This window comes from Equus przewalskii, chromosome 8 (assembly GCF_037783145.1).
Source record: "Equus przewalskii isolate Varuska chromosome 8, EquPr2, whole genome shotgun sequence".
In the NCBI taxonomy this organism is placed as follows: domain Eukaryota; kingdom Metazoa; phylum Chordata; class Mammalia; order Perissodactyla; family Equidae; genus Equus; species Equus przewalskii.
The window spans coordinates 50,131,443-50,157,006 of NC_091838.1; the positions used below are offsets into that span (position 1 = coordinate 50,131,443).

Sequence of the window (25,564 nt, forward strand, 5' to 3'; positions counted from 1 at the left end):
AGTGTTCCTGGCCCAGGAAGTGGTATAATTTTTCATATCAGTGGCTCTATGACTAAGAAGCCAGAAGCTTCTCTTTAACTGGAGAACAAGACGACAGTCAGGACTCTCTTTTTTTAAATTTGTCACAGTTTCTTCCCAAAGAATAAATTATACAGCCATATTTTCCATAACTTTTTAAGCCAGTGGGAGACCTGGGGTATGGGGTGAATCAAAGGGAACCCAGGACCCTGCTATGGCTCCTGACAGTGGGAAATAAAGCAATATCACCCTCAAGACACTAAAAAAACCCTAATAAGATAGTGAGAAATTGCCAGGCTAAGATCTGAGAGAAGAGAAATTCACACTGCCAACAAGCCCCACATTTGGAGCTTCTTTTGCCCACAGAGCATTTGATGATTTGGGAAAGATGACTGAGAGGTTGAACAGTACTATTAACAGCCTCAAAGTCAAGGACAAGGGGAAAGCAGTCTGGCAGACCACACTACTCTCAAAATTGTAACCTCAAAAGAGTGTATCCTAGGACTAAGTGTGAACTGTAAGGAAAGCAACCCTACTTCCAGTTATCTGAGTGGACTAGAAAAACCTCTCGCCCTGGAATTAGAATAAGATAGTTCTGATTAGTAGTACCCTCAGGCACCAGGCAGAAGAAAATGAAAATCTTCTCTGGAGGAAGATAATGTCATTCTACGTACTCCACAAATACTTTTTTAAATACAATGTTTATCATATAATCAAACATAATCAGGGACGCAAAAGACAATACATGAACAAGAATTGGCACAAACATCAGATGAGAGAAGGATCAAGACGTACGCCTGAATTAGCAGGCATGGATTTAAGTTCATTTAAGTTAAAAAGGTCAGCAAGGAAAACAACAATGAGATACCATGACACACCTATTAAAATGGTTAAAATCCAAAAAGCTGACAATACAAATTTCTGGTGAGGATGCAGAACAACAGGAACTCTCCTTTATTGCTGATTGGAACGCAAAATGGTACAGCCACTTTGGAAAATATTTGGGCAGTTTCTTAGCTAAACATGGGTCTTACCATATGATCCAGCAATCGTGCTCCTAGGTATTTATCCAACTGATTTATGTATATATTCTGCCCTTGTTCCGTATAACTCTCCACTCCTTAAGTCTGGGCAGCACATAGTACCTTCCTTCTAAAAAATATAGTAGGGAAGGGGGCTGGAGGAGAGTGACTTTTACAGTGGAGAAAGTTGATGGATGCTACCTCAGGTGATGGTGGTTAACATTAACAGTAATAAGTCACATTGAGAGTATATACCCTTCATATGATGTGATGAAAATGGCACTTGATCACTGTGACCTTCATCCCCCAAATCTATAACCTCTGTCTAGTCATGAGAAAAACATCAGACAAATCCCAACAGATGGACATTTTACAAAATACCTGACCAGTACTCCTCAAAACTATCAAGATCATCAAAAACAGTCTGAGGAACTTACACCCAAGAGGAGCCCAAGGAGACATGGTGACTGAAGGTAATGTGGTGTCCTAGAAAAGAAAGTACATTAGAAAAAAACTAAAGGAAATGAATAAAGCATGGGCTTCAGCCATTCTATTCAGCGACATGTTCTTTAATTATGTGTCTGATAATTTCCTCCCTTTGGCTTTTTTTTGTTGAAATTCCTTTTAACCAACTATTGGACATCCTGGATGGATCCTCTAATTTTCTCATTATTCGTCTCCTATGGTCCATCGTTTTGAATTTTTGTTCTATTTCTAAGAAAATTTCTCAAACATTTCTTCTAAATTTCTATTGAATTTTTTTTTTCTTCTGCTTTATCTCCACAAATCCCGCCTGGTACATAGTTGTATATCCTACTTGCAGGTCCTTCTAGTTGTGGCACGTGGAATGCCGCCTCAACATGGCCTGACAAGTGGTACCATGTCCGCGCCCAGGATCCGAACCAGTGAAACCCTGCGCTGCTGCAGCGGAGCGCGGGAACTTAACCACTCGGCCACGGGGCCGGCCCCTCTATTGAATTTTTATTTTGGCTATCATTTTTTGACTTCACAGAGTACTTCTTATGTCTGTTCTGTTTAAATAGTTTCTTTTTGTTTTATGATTCTTTTATGTACATAATTTACTTTTTAAAGGTCATATAGAAAACTTTAATTTTTAATATTTGTTTGTAACAGATGACTTATTAAAGTCTCTTAGTCACTCTAATAATTTTGTAGTTAATTTTCCTGGATTTTCTAGTTGGATGATCTTTTTGTCTCAAATAATGGTAATTTCATTTCTCATCATTAGCTGGAACTTGGAGCCAGTAATCATTAACAGTCGTAGCAGTAGGCATCCTGTCTTACTTATTTTAATGAAAACGCCTGTGGTACTGTACTTCATCATTAAGAACAATGTTGGCATTTGACATAAGAGATTTTTTAACAAGTTGATAAGAATTCTATTCCATTTCACAATTTTTTAAGAAATTTTTTTAAATTGAATTTTATCAGATGCCTTTTTGCTATCAGTATTAGTCAAGGTAGGCTAACTGCTAACAAACAATCTTCAAAATCTTAATAGCTTAAGAAACTGTTATCACTCATGTGACAGTTAGGTGCAAATGTTATTCAGGTAGCCTTCCAAGTGATTATTCAAGGACCCACCACTTTCATCTTGTGAATCTGCTATCTGTTAGGGCTTCAGATTCTTCTGCAGGATTCTCTGCACCCAGCCAGCAGATAGAACAAGAGAGAGAGTAAACGACTGCACAAGAAAAATATGTCGGAGCGGGAAGTGGTACACATAATTTCCAGCCACATTCCATTTGCCAGAACTCAGGCACAGAACCACACCTAAGTGCAAGGGAGGCTGGGAAATGTAGTCTAGGTCTGCACCTGGGACGGAGAAGAAACAGGCTTAGTGAGCAACTGGCCAGCAATATTTCAATCTACAAATGTGATGTAGTCAGTAAATTTCTTAATACAATGCCATCCTTTCATTCTTTGAATAACTCTAATTGATCACAATGTATCATTTATTATACTGCTAGATTTGATTTGTTAGTGATTTATTTGGGATGAAAATTTGCATCCATATCCAACTATATTCTAAATGATTTCTCGACCATGGGCGTAATATTTGTCGTCAGTAAGCTTGAATTTTAAAAATCTTCATTTTTAATAGCAAACTACAAAAATCTAATACAAAAGAAAACAGCAATTTCTCTTTTTTGTGGGACCAGAGTCTTTGATGCAAAAAGAGCCTGCTATTTCAGAGATGGTGGTATTAATTTTTGTGAAAATTACATAGCATTTTTAAACCAAGAAAGTTGACCTAAATTACATAATATATTTACATTTCCAACAAGAAGTTTGGCATGAAGGATGTGCAGCTAATCTCGACAGCAGTAAAGATGTCAATAAAGCAGCATTTCACTTTGAAAGTTGGCCACAAATCCTCAACAGAACTGTATGGAATGCCGTCTTTCAAAAAGACTCAGTACATCCATTGGGATCCATCACTGCTACGCTATTCGTGCTACTGCAGGAATCTCCTCTAGACTTTCCTCGAAAAACTAGACCAAAAACAGCTTTTAATTGCCACCCATCATCAAAATCACAGTTTTAGTGCTTCCCTACTTCTCAGAAATGTGCCACTGGTGGGCGTTTCCAGTTACTACTGCTGGAAAGTTTTAACATTGCCCAGGCAGGCACTGGTACTGTCAGGAAATGAAAGATACAATTTTGAATAACCACAAGAAGCCCAGCTGTTACTTTTCTGCATGGAAAGTGTAATCTTTACTACCTCGCTTGTGCCCAAAGCACAAATCAAAGACTTAAATTCCAGAAGCTAAAGATTTTAACAGAGGCCACTGTGATCTGTTATGTGCAGAAGAATCAAACTTTCATTAACTCACAATGGCAGTGTGTCAAAAAGAGAAAAGAGAAGAAAAGATTAAAAGGCTAATCCGAATTATCCAAAGACATTGGGACCCAGAGCTAAACAGGAGTGGAAAGTGGTAGTAAAGTTTGTTATGGACATGGCCGGAGAAGTGGAAACCAAAAGGAGCAATGTGACAAGAAGTGTGATAAAAGGAAAAGAAGAGAGGACCGGAAGTGGTAGATACTAATTAGAAATTAAAATAAATGAAAAAAAGATTGCTAAAATGAATAAACTTTAGCAGCCAAATCTGAGGTTTTTATTTTCCATCCCTAGAAGGAAAAAAGGGAAAATTAGGAAAAACTTCTAAGAATAGGTTTTCTCATTTTCCACTATAAAAGGGGAGAGTGAGGGAGGGTGAATGTACTTAGGTTTTGATAGAAACATCTTAGAGAAAGTTCTTCGAATAAATCATTTTCCAAACGCACATTGTAGTTCATCTTCATTTACACAGAACACACTTGAAATATTTCTTACTCCCTTGGTTTCACTTCTGGGTTTTAGCATACCTAAGTGGAAAGAGTCTATTAACCCCTACCTTTAATACTCATGTTTATAAATACACTACTACATATTAGTACAGTTAGAATACGTTGAGAAAAGAGGCACAAAGTCAACAGAGATTAAGGAAAAGGTTTTCCTAAATGCAAAAGAAAAAATATCTTAATATCTTCTCCATCTTATTTTCCATAGTTCTAACTAAAGTAAAACTGCCTAGCTTGTGGGTTTATTTCCATAGGGGCCTATTCTAGGATCTAACTCGTTTCACCATCAGGAAATATATAAATCTGAATGCATAGACTCCAGACTTTATCTGGAAAAATTCACCAGTAAAGTACGAACTCCCCTAATGATTTTAGTCCTTCCGAATGGCCAGTCCAGTGGTCTCCATGAACACTTTCATAAAAAGAAACCTCCAGAGCCCATAAATAAAGTTGACCACTGGCAAAACCCTCACTGGCATTTTCAACCTCTTAACTGCCACAGACTCCAAGTGAAGGAGAATGGCACGCTGTGTTTCTAGAGCTGACCTTGTTGGCAGGCTGTGGGCAAATAAAAAGTACAGTAAAACAAAACAGGAGGACTGTGTTTCTTCGACTGACAGCCATCACTGCCTCTTTGTCGCTAGTCCTCAGACTCTGGAAACGGTTTTCCAGGCTTGCCCAGCAAATACTGAGAGGTCCAAAGGTTTTCTTTTTGAAAGCAAAAACAAGGAAAGGGGTATACAACACATCCAAAACTGGGAGGAGGGTCCCTCAGGGACTTCGGAGGCAGGGCAGGGTCTGGCTACCCTGGACCCCCTTGAAGAGACCAAGAACAATATAAAAATCTGTTCTCTCAGCAAGTATACAGAGTGATGGAGGAGACTGAGTCCACACGTGTAAGAGGTAAGAACACCTAAAGAGTCATCAGTTAAAAAGAATAAAATTGAAATGCACTGACAGAAGCCTTCAAGACATTAAGGACCAAAAAGCAAGTTGCAAAGCTATACTTACAACGTAATACCATGTCTGTAAACAAACCCCACCCCACAGATTAACACTGTTTTCCATAATCACGTATTTTTGTATGCAAATGCATAGAAGACTCTGGAAAATGTGGTAACGTGGGTTATCTCTGTGGAGGGGATCAGCACTGTAGGCGATCAAAGCAGACTTTAGCCTGATCTATAATGTTTAAATTTTTATAAGGAGAGTCGTTAATATATCACATGGTATAATTTTTTAAAAAGTCCCCCAAGCACATATCTAGCTAATGGTGACTCAGGGGGTCCAGCCACATCTGCTGACAGGGTCTGGCCTGAATGCAGTTGTTGCTTCACTGGATGTGAGCTGCACACCTACAGGCCAGGGAGGGGCAGCCCACACCACTGAGGTCTGGAGAGGCCACCAGTTTATCCAGTTCCAACTCCCTTGTTTCCTCCCTCCTGTGCTTGTCTCTGTCCCCGAAACCATTTCTCCTTAGCTGGCAATCACCACATGTCTTTCGGGAGCCTCCATACCTGCTTCTTTCTCATTCAGTCGCTTCTCCAGACTCTACTCCCACCTTCACAAATAGAGCCAAGGCCTGATGACTTGATCCCAGCACTGGCAGACAGAGGCGGCCAGAGGACCAGCCCCCGAGGGGGTGATGTGGGGGACACGAGGGAAGGAAGAAAGGCTGCAGTAGGCTGAATTCAGCAGAACACCCACGATGGCAAATACTTTCTAGCCAAGCCCCCCCACCCACGACACACACAGACCACCAGCACAAGTGCCCCCAGCAGTTGGTAATTCATCACTACAATTTGCTTCTATATTCATCTCCTTCAGGTGGAGAAATGCAAGAGTCTGAGGTCTGAAGATCAAGGGGAGTCTAAGGTGTTCGTGGCTTTCCGCAGAAGGCAGACCCCTGTTCTTGAGAGACTCCTCAGAGTTTTCACCCACACCCCTTAGAGAGATGCAGTTGGCCCAGGCTCCTGAGTTCTGGGCTAAGGGACAGGAACCCATGGATCTGAAAAGGAAGTGGGCTGTTTATAGTTGGCTCTGTCCTAGTAGCCACGGCTAGGGGTTCCTGGGGACCACTAAATTGTGATCAACAGTTCCCACCTGGCTGGGGAGTTCCAAATTTAGGTTGAACTGTGAAGGGAACAAGTTTCTTTTTTTATTATTATTATTCTCCCCAAAGCCCCTCCGTACATAGTTGTAGATTCTAGTTGTGAGTGCCTCTGGTTGTGCTATGTGGCACACTCAGCACGGCTTGATGAGTGGTGCCATGTCCGTGCCCAGGATCCGAACTGGCAAAGCCCTGGGCCACCGAAGTGGAGCACGCAAACTTAACCACTCAGCCTCAGGGCCGGCCCCCTAAGGGGAATGTTTCTTGTTTGTACCTGCCCACCGCCTAAACTGCTAAGAGATTCGGTCTTGATTTTAGAAATTGACCTAGTCCTTTCCCTCCAGACCAGGAGAGTCGACTTTTCTTCTTAACGTGTTTGCCAAGAGCAAAAATAACACTCTTAACCACCTGAAGCTTAAACCAAAGATTCATTGTTTTTAAACAAGAGGACAAACTGTTCCAATAGAAATACTATGCACATCAGCCAAAGGTAAAGCCCAGCTGCAGCCTGGGGGACTAGCAGTGCCTCCCAGAGCAGTTCTCTCACTACTGGATCTGCCCTTCACTCCTAGAATACGGCCAAGAAGAAAATATAAGTCATATTTTGGCAAGATAACATACACACTATAGACCCAGAACTAATGACTCTCGATAGCTACTTTGTATATTTTGGGGTCAGTTTTATGGTTCCTGCGGAACTAGAGGCTAGTGTCCAAATTGGCTTGTGTTCCTCCTATGAGCTGAGGCACCTGCTACAGTCCCTCCTCATCATTTTCCAGGGTTTGGGGGGAGGTCATAAAGTCAGCTGTTGTCTGTACTGCAGGCTGCAGGCAAGGTCCTCATGGGATGGAACTCGCAATATAGCAAGGAGTTAAAATTTTCTATCTCATACAAAGAACAGGGGCCCATGACAACAGTAAAATCTTTTTTTTTTTTTTTTTTTTTTACTGAGGTACCTATTCCATATTGCTTTGGATTTGGAAAAAGAGCCATTTCCCGGTTATAAAGGCCTACTTACTAAGGCAAACTGAAGGATGTACTTGATATTCTAGGTTTTAAAGTGGGTAAATATCAAACCTGTGCATTTTGGGGGAGAGTCAATGTAAGCTTTTGGAACACCGCTTAGGAACCTCTGAGGAACGAACCCCCACATCAAGGCTCCATCATGCACACTAGGGTACAGGTGTCTCTTCTGCAAACTCCCATATTCCCCTGGGTGACCTATTCTAAGGTCTAAACTTTGGAAGAGCTGGAAGGAGCACCAGTAAGTCCACGTGGCTCTCATAATAAGCCACATTCTCCAGTAGCAGGTTTAAGATTAACAAAAGTCGAGTTTTTATCTTCACCTGTCTGACTTCTGTGTCAGTCTCTCAATTGCTTTCAGACGTAGGTATCATTTATTAGGACCCTCAAACACAAAAATTTAGCATGCAGTCTCAAAAATTAGGAAGGTAAAACTAAATGAGGAACCACTTACATGCCATAGGGATTTTTGGTAAATCTATTGATAAATCAAATGGAAAAAGACAGATTTTGCTTTCTTCTCAACCCTGTGTTGCTAATTACAGTTGGTTGGGTAAAAGTAAAGATTGAAAAAACTCACATACTTCAACAAATGGTGCTGGAACAACTGGACACTCACATGCAAAAAAAGGAGTCTATACACAGATCTTACACCTTTCACAAAAATTAACTCAAGATGGATCATAGACCTAAATATAAAACACGAAACTATAAAATTCCTAGAAGATAATATAGAAGAAAACCTAGATGACCTTGGGTATGGCGATGACTTTTTAGATACAACCCCAAAGGCATGATCCATGAAAGACAGAATTGATAAGCTGGATTTCATTAAAATGCAAAACTTCTGCTCTGTGACAGACACTGTCAAGAGAATTAGAAGACAAGCAAGACTGGGAGAAAATATTGCTAAAGATACATCTGATAAAGAATTGTTATCCAAAATATACAAAGAACTCTTAAAACTCAACAACAGGAAAACAAACAATCAGACTGAAAAAATGGGCAATAGGCCTTAATAGGCACCTCACCAAAGAAGATATCCAGACGGGAAATAAGCCATCAGATCCTACCAGGAGCAAAGGGGTCAAGGGATATGAGTGACAGAATGTGTCCTGGCTCCCCCACCCACCTTATACAGCCAGATAAGTTGCAAAGGATTGGGGTGGAATTCCTGAGACCTGAATGGGTTCCTAATTTTTCCAGCTGTGAAGATTTCAAGGTTTTAGAGACGTAGAATCTGCAAAAAGTCACTCCTTAGGCAGGAAGGAGTTCTAAGTGGCTCAGAAAGGGGACTAGGCAGGGAGAAGACCAGAAGTAGCCACCTCACCCCAAGTTGCCCTTGGATCATGGAAAGGATCTGGAAATATCCGAGTGCTCCCAGTAATAACAACAAATGACATTTGTCAGGTACTGTCTCAGGTGCTAAGGCTATAATGGGGAACAAGGGACAAGGCCCCTGCTTTCGCAGAGCTTATATTCCAAGGGCTGTCAGACAATAAGAAAGTAACTACAAATACAAACAAGATAAACAGATAAACAGATAAATTCAGATAGGGATTAGAATTATACTAGAATATTATTCAATCACATTAATTGAAGCATCGTTTATTATAGAAACTTGTGCCTGCAAATATGTGAGTAGTTATACAATTTATCCCATTCAATGGAATACTCTGAAAATGTTATAAAGAATAAGGAAGAACTATAAATGTTCTTAGAGAAAGATGTCTAGGAAGTATCATTAGTGAAAAAAGCAGGTTATAGCATAATATGTTCCAATACGTGTGTTTTTTTCACCACCACCAAGCATTTAACTCAGTTCTGACTCTATCTACCTGGAGATCCCACAGGTTAAGGGTTCAGTCCCAGAAGATTTCCCTTAACTGCAGATGCCAATTGCAAGTGCAGGCTGTCACCAGTGCTTCTGATCCACCACTATAGATGGGAGGTTCCCACCACCACCTCCTCAGGGTTGATTAGTTTGGTAGAGTGGCTCACAGAACTCAGAGAAACATTTACTTACCTTTATCAGTGTATTATAAAGGATAGTATAAAAGATTCAGATGAACAGCCAGATGAAGAGGTACATAGAGCCAAGTATGGGGAATGGGGCTGGAATTTCCATGTTCTCTGAGTGGCCACTTTTCCAGCATCTCCACGTGTTCTCCAGCTTGGAAGCTCTTCAAACACCATCCTTTTGGGTTTTTAAGTAGGCTTCATTGCATAGGCGTGGTTGAGTAAATCATTGGCCATTGGCAATTGGTTGAACCTCCAGCCCATCTTCCTTCCTTGGAGGTCAGGGCAGTGGGACTGAAAGTTCCAACCCCCTAATCATGTAGTTGGTCCCCCCGGCAACCAGCCCCATCCTTTGGGGCTTTCTAAAAGTCACCTCATTAACATAAACTCAGGTATGGTTGAAAGGGGTTTGTTATCAATAACAAGACAACTTTACTGCTCTCATCACTTCAGAAATTCCAAGGATTTTCAGAGCTCTGTGCCAGAAATGGGGACAAAGACCAAATAAATATTTCTTATTATAAATCACAATATCACTTATGTATAAAATAATCTTATTTAATTTACATTCAAATACTGTTGGGTGTGTACATTTAATGACTGAAAACATATGTATCAAACTATGGACAGCAGTTCTTTTGGAGGAGTAAGATTATGGTAAGGGTTAATAACAGGGAGACCTTTTACTTTCTGCTTTATACACTATATTGTTTGATTTTGAAGTGATTATATGCTATTCCCCACCCACCTCCAAAACTGGGGCGGAACGCGTGTGTGCGAGCGTGCATGTGTGTGTGCCCAAAGTGGTAAGAAAGAACAGCCTGTTTCGCAAACTTGTATTACTTGATTTGTTTCATTTGACCTTTCGGGTCAATGGAGGCATACTGTAGTTCAAGATATAGGGCAAAATGAAGATAAGCAGCTTTATGAATTTCATTATCTTCAATATTGTACTAGAATTTTCAAAATTATTGCTCAACAGACAACCACTTCCTTCTTTCAATTTTGAAAAAAGCACAATATGCTTGTTCCTACATGCAAAAAAAAATCCTACGACATGTAAAATTTTATTCATTCCATGTATGATATTAATGTATAAAATACATAGTTGGTTTTCCCTCCTACTGTAACTTGGTTTGGAACTTAACTTTGATGAGTGACCTGTGTCTCTGGTTAGAGATCTTACAAATATTTGACATGTTTTAGTTCTACACCGAATTCTAAGTTAAATATTTCAAGACGGCTTTGGTCAGCCAAGCCTGACTGCTGGTATGCAGACATGAGCAAATCTCTAAGAAACAATTAAAACCCTTACTTTGGATGTGCAGCTTGGAAACCAGCATATCTGTTGAATGTATTAACCATGACTCATAACCACATGAGTTAAATATACTGAGGAATTAAATGTTTAGCTCATAGTTCTGGACGTGCTGAGATTTAGGATTATTATAATTCCAACAGAAAATTGGAATTGAATTAGATATACTGGACTTGACTCCTAACTTCAAGGCCAAGAGTTTGCTAATAATGCACCCTCCTGGGCTCAGACATGAGGGGAACCTCCCTGTCTCCCTCTGCCTTCTTTTTTCCAGGACTCTGTCAGGCAAGAGGGGAAAAATATCTTTGCAGCAGCCTGGGGTGTAGTTTGGATTCTTGCTTCTGATGCAAAGTCCAAGAATCGTAGACCAAAAGGAGTCCTGGTGACGAGTTATAAGGGGAGGAAAATCTGCACTTCCTTGCCTTCTTAGGGAATCCCCAGCAGCCTCCAGGACAATCCTACTTGAATCTGGGGCCCCTATTCCAGTGGAAGCAGCAGGGGGGTGCTCACTGGCACACCATCCTCTTCTCTCAGCACATTCCTGGCCTTCAGGGTCATCCCTCTGCCATGGGACCACTTCAGAGTTCCAGGCCCCCAGAGCAAAACCTTGCTTTCCAGAAAGGAGCTGGTACATTTGCTCACTCTAGACTGTAAATGGTGATGGGGTGTAATCTTTGCAGATAAACGGATAAACAAACTATGGAATTTTGCTGTGGAAAAGAAACTACGAAAGGGAACAAACTACTGATACATGCAATAATGGATGGCTCTCAAAAACATTATGCTCAGCAAAGGAAACCAGATACAGATGAATACACAAAGAGTATATAGTCTAAAAGTGGATAGGGTGATGAGGCTAGACCTGCTAAGGGGTCAAAGGTTGCATAGGTATGTCCAGCATCTCTCTGTAGAATGTGTGGTTATATGCTATCTACTCGGGTTCATCCAAAGTTCTGAAGAAAAAGAAATCTTTAACATCCTATTCTACGTATCTGTGTCCTCAACCGGAAGCTATTGGTTACCAACTCAGCATCTCCACGTGTTCACCAACTTGGAAGCTCTTCAACTATGGTCCTTTTGGGTTTTTATGTAGGCTTCATTACATAGGTGTGATTGAATAAATCATTGGCCATTGACGATTGATTGAACCTCCAGCCCATCTTCCTTCCTCGGAGGTCAGGGCAATGGGACTGAAAGTTCCAATCCCTTAATCATGTCGTTGGTTACCCTGACAACCAGCCCCATTCTTTGGGGCTTTCATTCATTCCTCCATCTTTTTTCATTACAGAACCTCAATTTACTCAAGTAGCAGTTCTATTCTACGTGGACTTTCATCTTGATTTGCTTAAGTTTATTGTGGTTATCTCCTTCCTCTGGTTCAAGACTGTTTTAGGGTTGGGCATGTGATCCCCTCTCTTCAATGAGATGTGAAAGGGCACAGGGTTACTGGGAAAGATTCTCTTCCTCTTAACCACAAGAGATGGTCCTCTTCTTTTCTAGACATTGTTGCATCCATCAGGGACACCTGGACCAACTGTCTCCCCAAGGGGGATAATGATGTAGGGACAAAGTCGAACCTTAAGAGTGGCAGAACATAAAGATGGAAAAAATCTGAATCCTTGATGATATGGTTGAGTCATTGAATTAACCAACTCTGGAGCAACCCTCTGTCTGAATTTCATGTTAATAGAGAAAATAAATTTCTTTATTGTTTAAGCCACATTGATTTGAATTTTCTGTTACTTGCTGCTGAAAGCATCTTAACTGATAGGACAACATAGCCCCCAGTACAGAGTGTCTGTCACATAAAAGCCACTCAATAAATGTTTGTTAAAGTATTATAAGAATGTATATCTCCGGCCCTCTGATGATCTCAACTGGAGTTGAATCATTCCATCCAAGTGAGCCTGATTTTCAGCTTGTTTATACTGCAAAATGAGTAGCAAAGTAAGAGGACACGCACAGTAGGATTTATGTGGAGTGAGTACATCTGGGAATCACTGATGGTCAAGAGTCAGCACGGAATGACACAGAAACCATCTGACCGGGGAAATGTGAGTTATGCCTACAGGGATGTCAACCTTCAGTACAAAATCCTTGAAAATTCTGCAATAAACATGGGAGAAGGATGGCAGAAAAGGAAAACAAGTGATAAGCTGAAAGCTTTTCCCAATCTGAGGCCTGGTGAAGATAAATGAAACAGATACTGCGCCTCTAGAACAAAAGGTTTAAAGTTTTTGGATATGCCCTGAGTTCCTGTACTCTTCTGTAGTTAGAGAAATGCCATTCCATATGGATCTGCTCTGCATATTGCCACAGTCAAAGTGATTTTTGCAATGGGGGAAATGGCAATTCTAGGGAGCCTTTATTCAAACAGTGACTCAGAGCCATGACTTCATGGGGGCCTTAGTCAACACTGTACTTTTCCACCCAATCATACCCAGCTTTTTAAAAAATGGACTTTATTTTGTAGAGCAGTTTTAGTTCACAGCAAAATTGAATGGAAGGTCAGAGATTTCATATATCACTCCTGCCCCACATACACATAGCCTCTCCCATTATCACCATCACGACCAGAATGGTATGTTTGTTAGAATTGATGAATCTACATTGACACATCATTATCACTCAAAGCCATGGTTTACATTAGGGTTCACTCTTGGTATTGTACATTCTCTGGGTTTACAAATGTATAATGACATGTATCCACCATCATAGTGGCATACAGAATAGTTTCACTGCCCTAAAAATTCTCTGTGCTTTGCCTGTTCATCCTGCCCCCACCACCCCTGGCAACCACTGATCTTCTTATTGTCTCCATAGTTTTGCCTTTTCAAGAACGTCATATAGTTGGAATCATACTATAGTATGTGGCCTTTTCAGGTTGGCAACGTCAGTTAGTAATATGCATTTAACTTTCCTCCATGTCTTTTCACGACTTGATAGCTTATTTCTTTTTACCACTGAATAATATTCCATTGTCTGGATGTACTACAGTTTATTTATCCACTCACCTCCTGAAGGATATCTTGGTTGCTCCAAAGTTTTGACAATTATGAATAAAGCTGTTATAAACAGCCATGTGCAGGTTTTGTGTGGACATAAGTTTTCAACTGATTTCAACTCATGTAAATACCAAGGAGCATAACTGCTGGACCATATGGTAAGAGAATGTTTAGTTTTGTAAGAAACCACCAAACTGTCTTCCAAAGTGTCTGTACCATTTGCATTCCCATCAGCAGTGAATGAGAGTTCCTATTACTCCACATCCTCATCAGCATTCGGTGGTGTCGGTATTCTGGATTCTGGCCATTCTAACAGATATGGCATGACATCTCATTGTTGTTCTAATGTGGAATTCCCTAACGACGTATGATGTGGTGCACCTCTTCATATACTTATTTGCCACCTGGACATTTTCTTTGGTGAGGTATCTGTTCAGGTCTTTGGCCTATTTTTAAATCAGGTTGTTTGTTTTCATATCGTTGAGCCAAATTTTTAACTTCATTTTGGCGACAGAATTCAAAAGAGATTAATTGTCTTCCCAACCTGAGTCTATCCATCTGTTCTAGATGCTCTGAGACTCCTATGAAGGCAAGACTAGAATGTCAGTTCAATGCAATATGCATTATTTAACATCTATTATGTGCCCAACACATTGTTTTAATATTGTGGAATATACAAAGAAATGTTGGATATGGTCCCTGCCTTTTTGGCAAACTTTGGGGAAACCAAAAATATGGCAATGAAAAAAAGTTACACAACACTAAAGGGCATGAAATGTTAATGGCCAAATTTGTGGTGTCCCCTCTAATTACTTCTATGAAACTTTAAAAAATCTAATTAAAACTCAAATTTTCTATATATATCCATTTGAAAGTTATTTTGTGAAAGATGACTATCAGTTAGGCAAGTATTTTACTGAGAACTATTAATCTATAAACTTATAAACTGCATATATATTTCATTTTTACTGGTGCACTAAGCTACAGCAGGCAGAATAGAAGAGGGAATGGAAAAATCATCTTAGATTCTTTTAGATAAATTGGTGGAGAACCTGTAAGTGGAGAAAATTTATCAAAAGGACTCACACTTTCTTCTTTGGTGTGCAAATAAAGCAACCAATGAGCTAAAGTGTAATAATGATCATTATAATGGAGGTATGGTAGACATCATTAATAGCAATTTGAAAACAAATGCCTAATAATTGAGTTCGGCCAATGGCCCAATCCTTCAGGAACCTGAAGACTGTAATGAGCCTAGGAAAGAATATAAGCATTATGAGAGAGCCTAGGTTTCATTTGAGGAATTATCAAGAGATAACAAAATGCCGTGGAAAAATGACTGACCACAGCGGCCAGCCCAGTGGCTAGCGGTTAGGTTCGTGCGCACTGCTTCTGTGGCCTGGGGTTTTCTGGTTTGGATCCCAGGTGTGGAGCTATACACTGTTTGTCAAGCCATGCTGTGGCAGGTGTCCCACATATATAATAGAGGAAGATGGGCATGGATATTAGCTCAGGGCCAGTCTTCCTCAGCAAAAAGAGGAGGATTGGAAGTGGATGTTAACTCAAGGCTAATCTTCCTCAAAAAAAAAAAGAAGACTGACCACTAAATCTAGCTTCTTGGTGACATTTCTCAGACTTACGTGTGGCTCCTCAGTAAGTGGGACGCCACAAATGATCACCCCAGGAGGGAAAAAAAGCACATTCCAATGAGATTAGAATCCCTGGGGAGGCAGGAAGCAACCATTGCAGACAAGACCGTGAGTAAGCAGGGAAATTTGTGTAAGCTTCTTGGACTTTGCATAAAACATTCCTGAAAATGAATCTTCTTGGGAACATTCCATGGCAACCACACTGAGATGGGACTACTTCTCTAAAAATAGAGCTGTATTCTCTGATCAGCCTTTGTGTACTAGAAAAACTACCAATACAAGACAAGAGTGGGTATCATGGGTTAACATCTATGAAGGCAACTTTGTGATACATCCTTTGAATTTAGGGGTTTACTTGCCCTGGTGCTTTATCCTAAGCCCGCCTCCTGGAGGTCTCCCATTTTCAATAGATACCCAGAACTGAAATAACTGATGGTAGGTTGGCTAAACAAGGCAAGGACTTTCCTGTGGTTGACAGGAATGGGGAAATGGTAAGATTGCCACTACTGAGGAAGACGGTACTTTGTGGCAGATGCTCTCAGTTGTCTACCCAATAGTCAACCAAGTATGCCTGCCACTCACCCTTCTTCGTTGCTAATAGAACCAGATGTTGTTCACCGTCCTCCAAGCAGCCATGTCCTTCAGGGGAGGCACAGTCTCTTTACAGCCCCATGGGGCTAATGTCTCTTGCCAAACGATTTGTTTTTAGTGAGCATGTGCGACAATCCTGGCCAGTGAGAGAGGAGGAAAGTGTGCAGGGAGGACTCGGGAAAGAATTTTCTTACTCTCAAGAGAGGACACACGGCAGGGTCATTTCATGTTTCTGTCTCTGGAGGAATGCTAATCTATATTTATTTATTCATTTAATAAATATTTATTGCTCAGCATGCGTCCTGAAATCCAAAGTCTACCTGTTGTCGAACCGGAAAGGAATGGCTTTAAAAATATAGGTGAGTGTCAAAGGCACATTCTAATAAAATCCTGTTCTTTAAAAGCAGGGTGGAAATGTAAGAGAAATAGCAGACTGGAGGAAGTAACGGCTGGGTCTCCAGCTAGACAGCTCTGAAGGCCTGGTTTTGTGGAGCAGTGAGGGGGAGGAAATGCATGCTGTGGACAAAGGCTAACGGCAAGGAGAAAGGAAGGAGAAGAACAGCACCAGGGCTCCAGGAAAATCAACCAACTCCAAAGCCCAGGAGGTCATAAAGCTTCATGAGAGGATGTAGTGCCAAAGTCCTGCCCTGGGGAGCAGAACAAACAGTCCAAGAAGCCGGGAAGACCAACATGTGCTTGAACACGGTGAGACTTCTCCTCTCGTACTAAGGGGGTTTGCTCTGCTGTGCTTTAAACTGCGCCACTGCACAGGCTGGTGTGTGCCCATCCATGTGCGTGTGGTAAGAGACAGCCTGAGTCCAACCCAGCTGGGTGGGTCCTGATTACAGCACCAACCGAGGTTCTGCTCCTGTTACAGGGCCCTCTGCTGGATTCCTCCTACTCCCAGGCCTCTTCTTTGGGGCTCTTTCCTTCTTCTGCCCATCCTGTAAATCATCTGTTCCCGAAGTGTGGTCCAGGAACCCTTGGGGGTACCTGACACAGTTTCAGGGAAAACGTGATATTAAAACTGTTTTCAAGATAATAACAAGATGTTATTTCTCTTTTTCATTCTCATCCTCCATGTGTGCACAGTGGAGTTTTCCAGAGGCTCCGTGATGTGTGATATGGCAACAGATTGAATATAGAAGCAAACACGAGAATCCAGCTGCAAAAAGATTTGCAGAACTGCAAAATAATGCCACTCTCCTCATTAATTTTTTTTGGTTTAGAAAATAGTGCTATTTTCATTAAAGTAAATTATTTATTCTAGCATATAATGGATTAGTTGTTGCTATTTTAAAATAAATTAATAAAAATATTTTTAAAATTTCTCAGTTTCAATTTCTAATGTGTGGTGCCTGGACCAGCAGCCTCAGAGCTTATTAGAAATGCAGGTTCTTGGGCCCCTCTTCAGACCTATTGACTCAGAAGCTCTCGAGTTGGGACCCAGCAGTCGGGGTTTGACAAGCCCTCCAGATGATGCTCATGCTCCTGGAAGGTTGAGATCCACTGCTATAATGCATCTATTGCCCATGATTTCTCCAAGGTGAGCGGAAACACATGCTGAGCCTTCTGAATGCAAATCCAGAGAGGTTGTGGTTCTGGTTCTGGGTTATGCACCTGTCTTAGTCTGCTAGGGCTGCCATAACAAAATACCACAGGCTGGGTGGCCTCCCAACAGAAATTTATTTTCCCACAGTCCTGGAGAAGAGAAGCCTGAGATGTAGGTGTCAGCAGGTTTGGTATCTCCTGAGGCCAATCTCCTTGCTTGCAGGTGGCCATCTTCCCGCTGTGTCCTCATATGTTCTTTTCTCTATGTGCCCCGTTCCTTCTGCAGTACTTTAGATCCTAGCCGATGGCATCCCATTCACAAGTTGTCACATATACTAGAAATCCTGGTGTGTGGGGGGGGTGAGATAATTGTGGTCTTCTCCCTCCCTCCAACCACCCCCTAAGACCAGTCAATCACTAAATCCTCTGACTGCGTCTCCTAGATTTTTCTCGTCATCATCTCTTCACCAACCCAGCTGTTGCTGTGCAAGTTCAGATCCTGGTCATCTCTCTCCTACACCATGGGCCCCATCTTTTTTCTTCTGAAGAAAATATTTTTTGTTGTTAGTGCCATCCAATCACTTCTGACTCCTGGCAACCCTGTGTACAGCAGAACGGAACCTGCCTGGACTTCGGGTGCCATCCTCTCACCTTTCGGCACTATATCAGACAATGCTCTGCTGCTATTCATAGAGTTTTCATCACCAATTTTTCCAGAAGTGGGTGGCCAGGTCCTTCTTCCTGGTCTGACTTAGTCTGGAAACTCCGCTGAAACCTGTCCACTATGGGTGACCCTGCTGGTATTTGAAATACTGGTGGCATAACTTGCAGCATCACAGCAACATGCAGCCTGTAGGACAACCAACAGTTGGGTGGTGTGGTTCCCTGACTGGGAAACGAACCGGGGCTACAGTGGTGAGAGCACCGAGTCCTAACCACTAGACCACCAGGGCTGGCTGAGAAAGATACACTCATAAATAATGCACAGGACATTGGCTCCTATGGCTCTGGGCACGCAGTACAGATGAAACGGGCTTCAGATCCTGGGCAGTTTCCTGGCCCCTGGCAGGAACTAGAGGCCGTCCTCAGATTGATTAGGACACAGCACTACTGCAGAAAGCTGCTGGCCTGCATGACAGCAATGGCCTTCTAAATGATATTCCAGATACAACCTGGCTCCCTCGAGTCCAGCCTCTACATGCCACTGGAAGGCTCTGCCTAAACAACCAGACCGGGCCAGTCCTGGTTACAAACCATCTGAAGCTTCTCACTGACTACAGGACAAAGTCCAATCACCTTTGCAAGGAACACAGAACTCACCACACTCTATGGCCTGCTGGCCTCTCCAGCCTCATTTCTGGATACTGCCTCCCTTGCATCATAAGCTCTGGCAACCTCAGCTCTACAGTTCCCTGAACACAGGCTGTTCCTTACCTCTATGCCAGGCCACAGGCAGCCACCTTGACCGAATGCCCTTCCTTTCATTACTCTCCATGCCATACTCTTTATAACAGCCAGATATCACCTCCTCCAGGAAGTCTTCTGTGGCAGTGCCTCTTCTTGTCTTCCCTCTCCCCATCTCAGACAACCTGTACTCACCTCTACCATGCATTCGCCACCCTGTTCTGCATTCACGTCTTTAGAAATCTTTCTTAGTAGACTCAGAGTTCTTTGAGGACAGAGACCATGTCTTTTTCTTAGTTTTATTCCCAGTGTCTAGCACAGGATTGTAATTCATAGGAGGTGCTCCATAAATGTTAGTTGAGTGAATGAATGAATTCCAGGAATAATGGAGCTAACTCAAGTGGCTCAAGCATCAGAGAGAATCCACAGTGCAGGAGGTGTTGGCGCAGTTGCTGGGCAAGACAGGGCTGGGTGGCATATCTTCCAAATGAAAAGTTGATAAAGTTGAGAGAAAAATGGTGTGCCTGAGCCCTGCTGTTTAAAGCCTGAGGTCTGTCCCCCAAGAGCTTTGCCCTTATGAACTGGTTATGCTTCAAGACTGTTTCAGGGGGCCAGCCCTGTGGCAGAGTAGTTAAGTTTGCGCGCTCTGCTTCAGCAGCCCAGGGTTTCGCCAGTTTGGATCCTAGACACAGACATGGCACCACTCGTCAGGCCACGTGAGGTGGCGTCCCATATGCTACAACTAGAAGGACTCATAACTAAAAAAGATACAACTATATACTCGGGGAATTTGGGGGAGAAAAAGCAGAAAAAAAAAAGGTTGGCATCAGTTGTCAATCTTCAAAAAAAAACCACTGTTTCAAGGACAGGTATCCAGTTTCAGTCCCTGAGACATGCATGACCTATTAAGCTCAGTTTTGGGGATTTAGACATTGCCAATTCATAGCCTACTTCTGGAATATAATCTTTGTTTTCTAGAATCAACTGCAATTGCCCTTTGCAAACTACCCCTAAACAGGAGGCCTCACAGAGGTACCACTGCACATTCTGACAGTGCCTCTGCTCCTGTGTACTCACCACTGGGGCAACTGGACTATTATTAACGCGAACATCATCTTCAATGATTGCCTCAACTTTCAGCACTTCCTGGAATGCGACAGATAGTCTCAGAGAAGTTTAGATCCTCCTCCTGAGTACAGATGACCAAGGCTCTTCTCTCCCTTTGGTGACAGCCCTTTGGATTTTTGCATTTTGTCTGCTCTTTGCCATCCTGCTCCAATTTTCAACTCTTCCTTCTTTGAGGTGGTTTCTAGACCCCTCACAACCATGCTCACTTTGCTTAGAATCATTCCTGTGCTGTATTTCCTCTTAAAACATGTGGCCTGGAGTAGAATACAGTACTCTAGCAGTGTTCTTAAGCACACAGGACAGTGTATGTCTGTCAATGCACTTATTTCTTACAGTGGTCATGATGCCACTAAGATTATCTTGGCTTTTAGTAACCGTATCATCCTGGCCTCGATAATTGTGAAATCTGGAGCAAGAGAACTACAATCAGAGCAAAAATGCAGGACTTTGCCTTCGTCTATGTGCATGATTATGGGCTGGGGAGGCGAGGTGACTGGGAGATAGCCCAGGGATGTACTATTCCAAACATAACCTTGACAAATCATCAGACGATAAAGGTTTACCAAGAAGCAGAAGTTCCTGGAGACACAGTAAGCAGATGCCGATGAGGTGACCCAGCTCTTAGAATAATTTTACCTAATTGAAAGGGGTAACTTCTATGCCACAATTAATTAACTATGACACGAATACAAACTTCCTGTGATGCCCAAGGGAGCAATCACCTTAAAAATTAAGGCCCATGCCAAGTACTCTCATTACTCTATGAAGAGATTTCACAATGAAACCATAAGAGGTACAGTCTCCAGGGCCTCTCTTATTACCCCTTGTATGGGAGTCACATACAACTAGTGACAGCATCTAACTAGTGAATTAAGATACAAAAGAAAATTTGCATATGGTTGAGGTCAGTGGATGTTTATATTTGTTTAATGAATAAGTGAGAGTTTTTATTATCTCTTCTTATTCAATTTCAGGTGACTGTCTTCCATATAACAATTCTTTGGTTTCATTTGGCAAGTGGCTAACTCAATATTCACCCCGTTCTCCCCACATCCTACACCTATCCATCCTGATCTTTTTCTCAGAAACCGTTGCCAAGCAGGTCTTTCCCATCTGGCTTTACTACAAGCAGCTTGAGCTATTTCTTCCATCTACAAATTGCAAAGCATGCTTTCTATAGAATCCATAAATAAATTAGGGGGTCAATATTGTCCATAAAAATAGGGGTCACTAATCCAGCCAAGAGTTAGAAGGAAAAGGTGGTACAAGGGTGTCTTTGATAACACTGATAATTCTGTAATATTGATGATTCTGATAATACTGCCAATGTACCTAATAATATTGCCAAAGAGTTATTTTCAAATCATGGTAAAAAATGTGGGAAGGGAGTTTTCCTAGACTTAACTTTAGCTTCCTACATGGTGGTTAGCAAGTCTTACAACCAATAACTTCTATGCCACAATTGATAATTAATTATTCCATTAACTCTTGTTTTTTCTTTGGACAGTTACCATTTCTTCTTTTGTATCCAGACTTCTTGATCTCTTTCTCCCTCCTGTATTCAGTCAATTCTCACGTCACTGGTTAGCATTCTCTATTGGACAGTTTGAGGAGAGACGAAACTGCATTCACCTTGCTTTGTCATTTGCTAAAAACTCTGATAGGTGAAGGAGGAGATTAATATTATTGGCTTGTTTCAATTTCCATTGCAATGACCTGACTTTATATCAACAAAGCAATCACATCTATAACTGACAGGAGGAGCTGGGGGGAAGGGAACCAGATCTCATGGTTGAGCTGATGGGGTTGGAGATGTGTGGAGGGAGACGAAAGACCTGGATGTATTTTGTAAACCTGAATGTTTTAAGATGAAATTCCAAATATCCTGCTTACTTTGGCTTTCTTTTATCGTAAAACAGGCAGTTCTTTGTGCCTTGAAAGAGACAGACAGGCTGCAAAGAGTCATCTGAACTGCCCAGAAATGTCTTTAATCTTGACCATTTGCAAACACAGATCTGCACAGTGAACAATTTTCTGAAGAATTCTTACAATGCAGAGTCTGTTCAGAGGATGCTGATTTCAAAACCTCTGTACACAGGGCATAATGACGAGGGGAAGAAAGTGCACAGCTTCAGGTAACTTAAGAGAAAGGAAAAGGAAGAAAATTTGATGGAAAATGAAAGACTATCCAAGCAGAAATCATGTAGGATGCTCTGATTCAGAATAAATAAAATGTAACTCTTCCAGGTCTAACACAGACCAGTGCTTGCCCTCAAGCTCTGCAAAGGGTGCCAGCTACCAGTGGTATAAATATGCACAAATAAAAAAGGATGCATGTAAAACGTACTTACCATGATCAAAGGCAAGGGATTTTCACTCATCTTTCATCAGATTTAGGTTCCATAATTTTCCAGCAAGTTTTATTCTCTTAGAACTATAAAAATTCCACTCACTTATGAGCTGATAAGGGTGCCGTATACTTAATGTTTATCAGTGCAGGATGTGGATAGATTAACCATTTAATACTAATCCAGGCAGTGTGGTAATCTAGGTATTTAGGAATGCAGATGAAGCCACTACATTCTTGTATTTTACTGCTGATTATGTGTGCATGTGTGGGAGGGAGGAATTCAGTCCCTGCTTTCAAGACTAAGCAGTGCTGTTTGCCCTCAGATCCATTCTTCATGCTTCTCCGCTCTGCTCTGTATCCCAGGAGGCTGGGCTCTGCAGGCTGTTTCCCAGGCTCCTGTTTGGGGGACCTCTAGCTGGGTTTGGCCAATCAGAGATGGGAGGGTGGGAAGAGGGGAGAAGCCAGAGTATTGCTCATCTTCCTTCTCTGGTAGTGGCTTCGTCTATTTCAGGGCTCCAGCTTCCAACGGATGAGCCCAACATGATTCCAGCTTTGACTGGTCACCTCATGTCTCTCCAGCTTAGCGGTGGCAGCAGCTCACAGCTATGGCCAATTTGGGGTTGCTTCACAGGCCCCTGTTGAACTTCTAGACTTTGTGGTCAATTTCCTACATTAAATTTGTTTGGTTTTAAATACTCAGAGTGGTTTCTGTTTCTTAATTAGATCCTGAATGATACAACTGAGGTACAGGTTAAGTGTCATATATTGAATCATGGCTTCCTTTCATTTTTTTTTTTAATCTTTTTTTTTTTTGAGGAAGGTTAGCCCTGAGCTAACATCTGCTGCCAATCCTCCCCTTTTTGTTGAGGAAGACTGGCCCTGAGCTAACATCCGTGTCCATCTTCCTCTACTTTATTTGTGGGATGCCTGCCACAGCGTGGCTTGCCAAGTGGTGCCATATCTGCACCCAGGATCTGAACCAGCGAACTCCGGGCTGCTGAAGCAGAACGTGTGCACTTAACCGCTGCGCCACTGGGCTGGCCCCATGGCTTCCTTTAATTTTATGTGGAATCCCCTACTTTTATTATAAAAATAATAACATCTAACACATGTTGAGCCCTTTATAAGTACCAGGTTAAAAGAATCTAGTAACTAAGCAGAGGATAACTACAGCTTTAGTCTATAGCTTCTCTTGGCAGCAACTGTGCTACACGCCCTCAGAGGCACAGCATCAGCTGCCCATGACCCCCTTGGAGGGCCAAATACTGTACACTTGGTGCTCCAATCAGAAGTCTAAGAACCAGCTGTGCATGTGTGAGATGGGGATAGAACTTCCTTTAAGCTCTAGCTTCTAGGACCAACCCCAGAGACACTTCTTCTCTTTTGGGTTCCAGCCCTGAGAGAGGTAGTTGCTTCCTTCAGCAACCTATCTGGTTTACCTCAGCCTCCTGGCTTTCCCACATCTGGGTCAGCAGTCTCCTGTATTGAATATCTGGCATGGTTTATGGTACTCTGACCAGACCTTGACGGATATATAGGTTCTTCTACCACTAAGTTTCCCATTGATTTGAAAAAATTGACACTTCTAGCTTCTTTATTTCTATATTTATTTCAGCTATACTGTTTATGAGCTCTTATCACTAATATCACCATTTTTCATTTCCTTTTGGGGGCTCTTTTTAAGATAAGAAAATAAACAAAAATCATCAAATGATTGCATAAATACTGCTTACAAAGATAGAAATGCAGCTGAAAGGGAATTTTTGACTGGCAGGTAGTGGTTATGTGATGCTTTGAAACCTTCCTTATCAGCTGACGCATGGAAGATACCCCTGGCAAAGGGTGATTGAGAGATATGCGAACGCTTAACAATTTAAAAGTTGAGAACCTCCTGTATTTGCTTTCCTGCAAAGGAAATACAGAACTCTATTGGCTGACTCCTTCCACTAGTGTGATTAGAATATTTTTGTTCACCATTTTGATCTTCTTGCCACCTGCCAGACTGATGACACTTATATTATAAGGAGGCAAATGATGAAAATCAAAAGCTTCCAGCTATGTCACCTGTTGATATATGTGGTAGGCAGACTTCTAAGATGGCACCCTAAGATTTCTGCCCTGCGCTGTGTAATCCCCTCCCCATGTGAATATGATGCATGTCACTCCAATAGTTAGTTACATTATATGGCAGAGGGATTTTGAAGGAGTAATTAAGTTCCCTAATCGGTTTACTTTGAGTTAATCAAAACAGAGATTATCTTGAGTGGGCCTGACTTAATCGTGTGAGTCCTTAAAAAGGACTGCACCCTTCCTGAAGCCAGAGATTCAAAGTGTGACAGAGAAGACCTATGGAAGGGGGCCACGTGGTATAGACCTGACAGTGGCCTCTAGTAGCTGAGAATGGTCCCCAGACAACAGAAAGCAAGAAAGCAGCGACCTCAGTCCTACAACCATAAGGAAATTAATTCTGCCAACAATCTAAGGAAGCTTGGAAGTGCGTCTCTCCCCAGTGGAGATTCCAGATGAGGACTCGCCTGGCAGATATCTTGACTTCAGCTTTGTATGACACTAACCTATGCTGGACTCCTGACCCACAAAATTGGAAGGAAATAAACTTGTGTTAAGTCACTATGATTATGGTAATTTGTTACACAGTAGTGGAAAAATAGTACAATCAGTGGGGGCAGGGTGTAGATTCCATTTTCAGCAGCAGCAAAATATATATTAGCCACAATAAGAAATATATATGATCTATATAAAGAAAATCACAAAATTTTACTGATGCATAAAAAAGGATTTGGAAAAATGGGGATACATATTATGCCCCTAAATGGGAAGATCAAATATTTTAAAGATGTAAATCTTAAAGGAGTTTTTTATGACAGATAAGAAGTGTATTAATAGTTCAATAAGAAAAAAAAAGTACAACATTTGAACAGAGAATATGTGGAACATTTGGAAATCTTTGGGAAAGCTCACTGTGGAAATAGCACCCAGGACCCTAAACGAA

At 41.7% G+C, this 25,564-nt stretch overlaps 1 long non-coding RNA gene across 1 annotated transcript; it reads left to right on the forward strand.

Moving 5' to 3' along the window:
* The first annotated feature begins 16,621 nt into the window (after window positions 1-16,621).
* On the forward strand, window positions 16,622-17,451 carry LOC139085091 (uncharacterized). The gene is made up of 2 exons (XR_011543125.1): window positions 16,622-16,826; window positions 17,214-17,451. It is a non-coding gene; the product is annotated as an uncharacterized lncRNA (long non-coding RNA).
* Window positions 17,452-25,564: the final 8,113 nt, after the last annotated feature.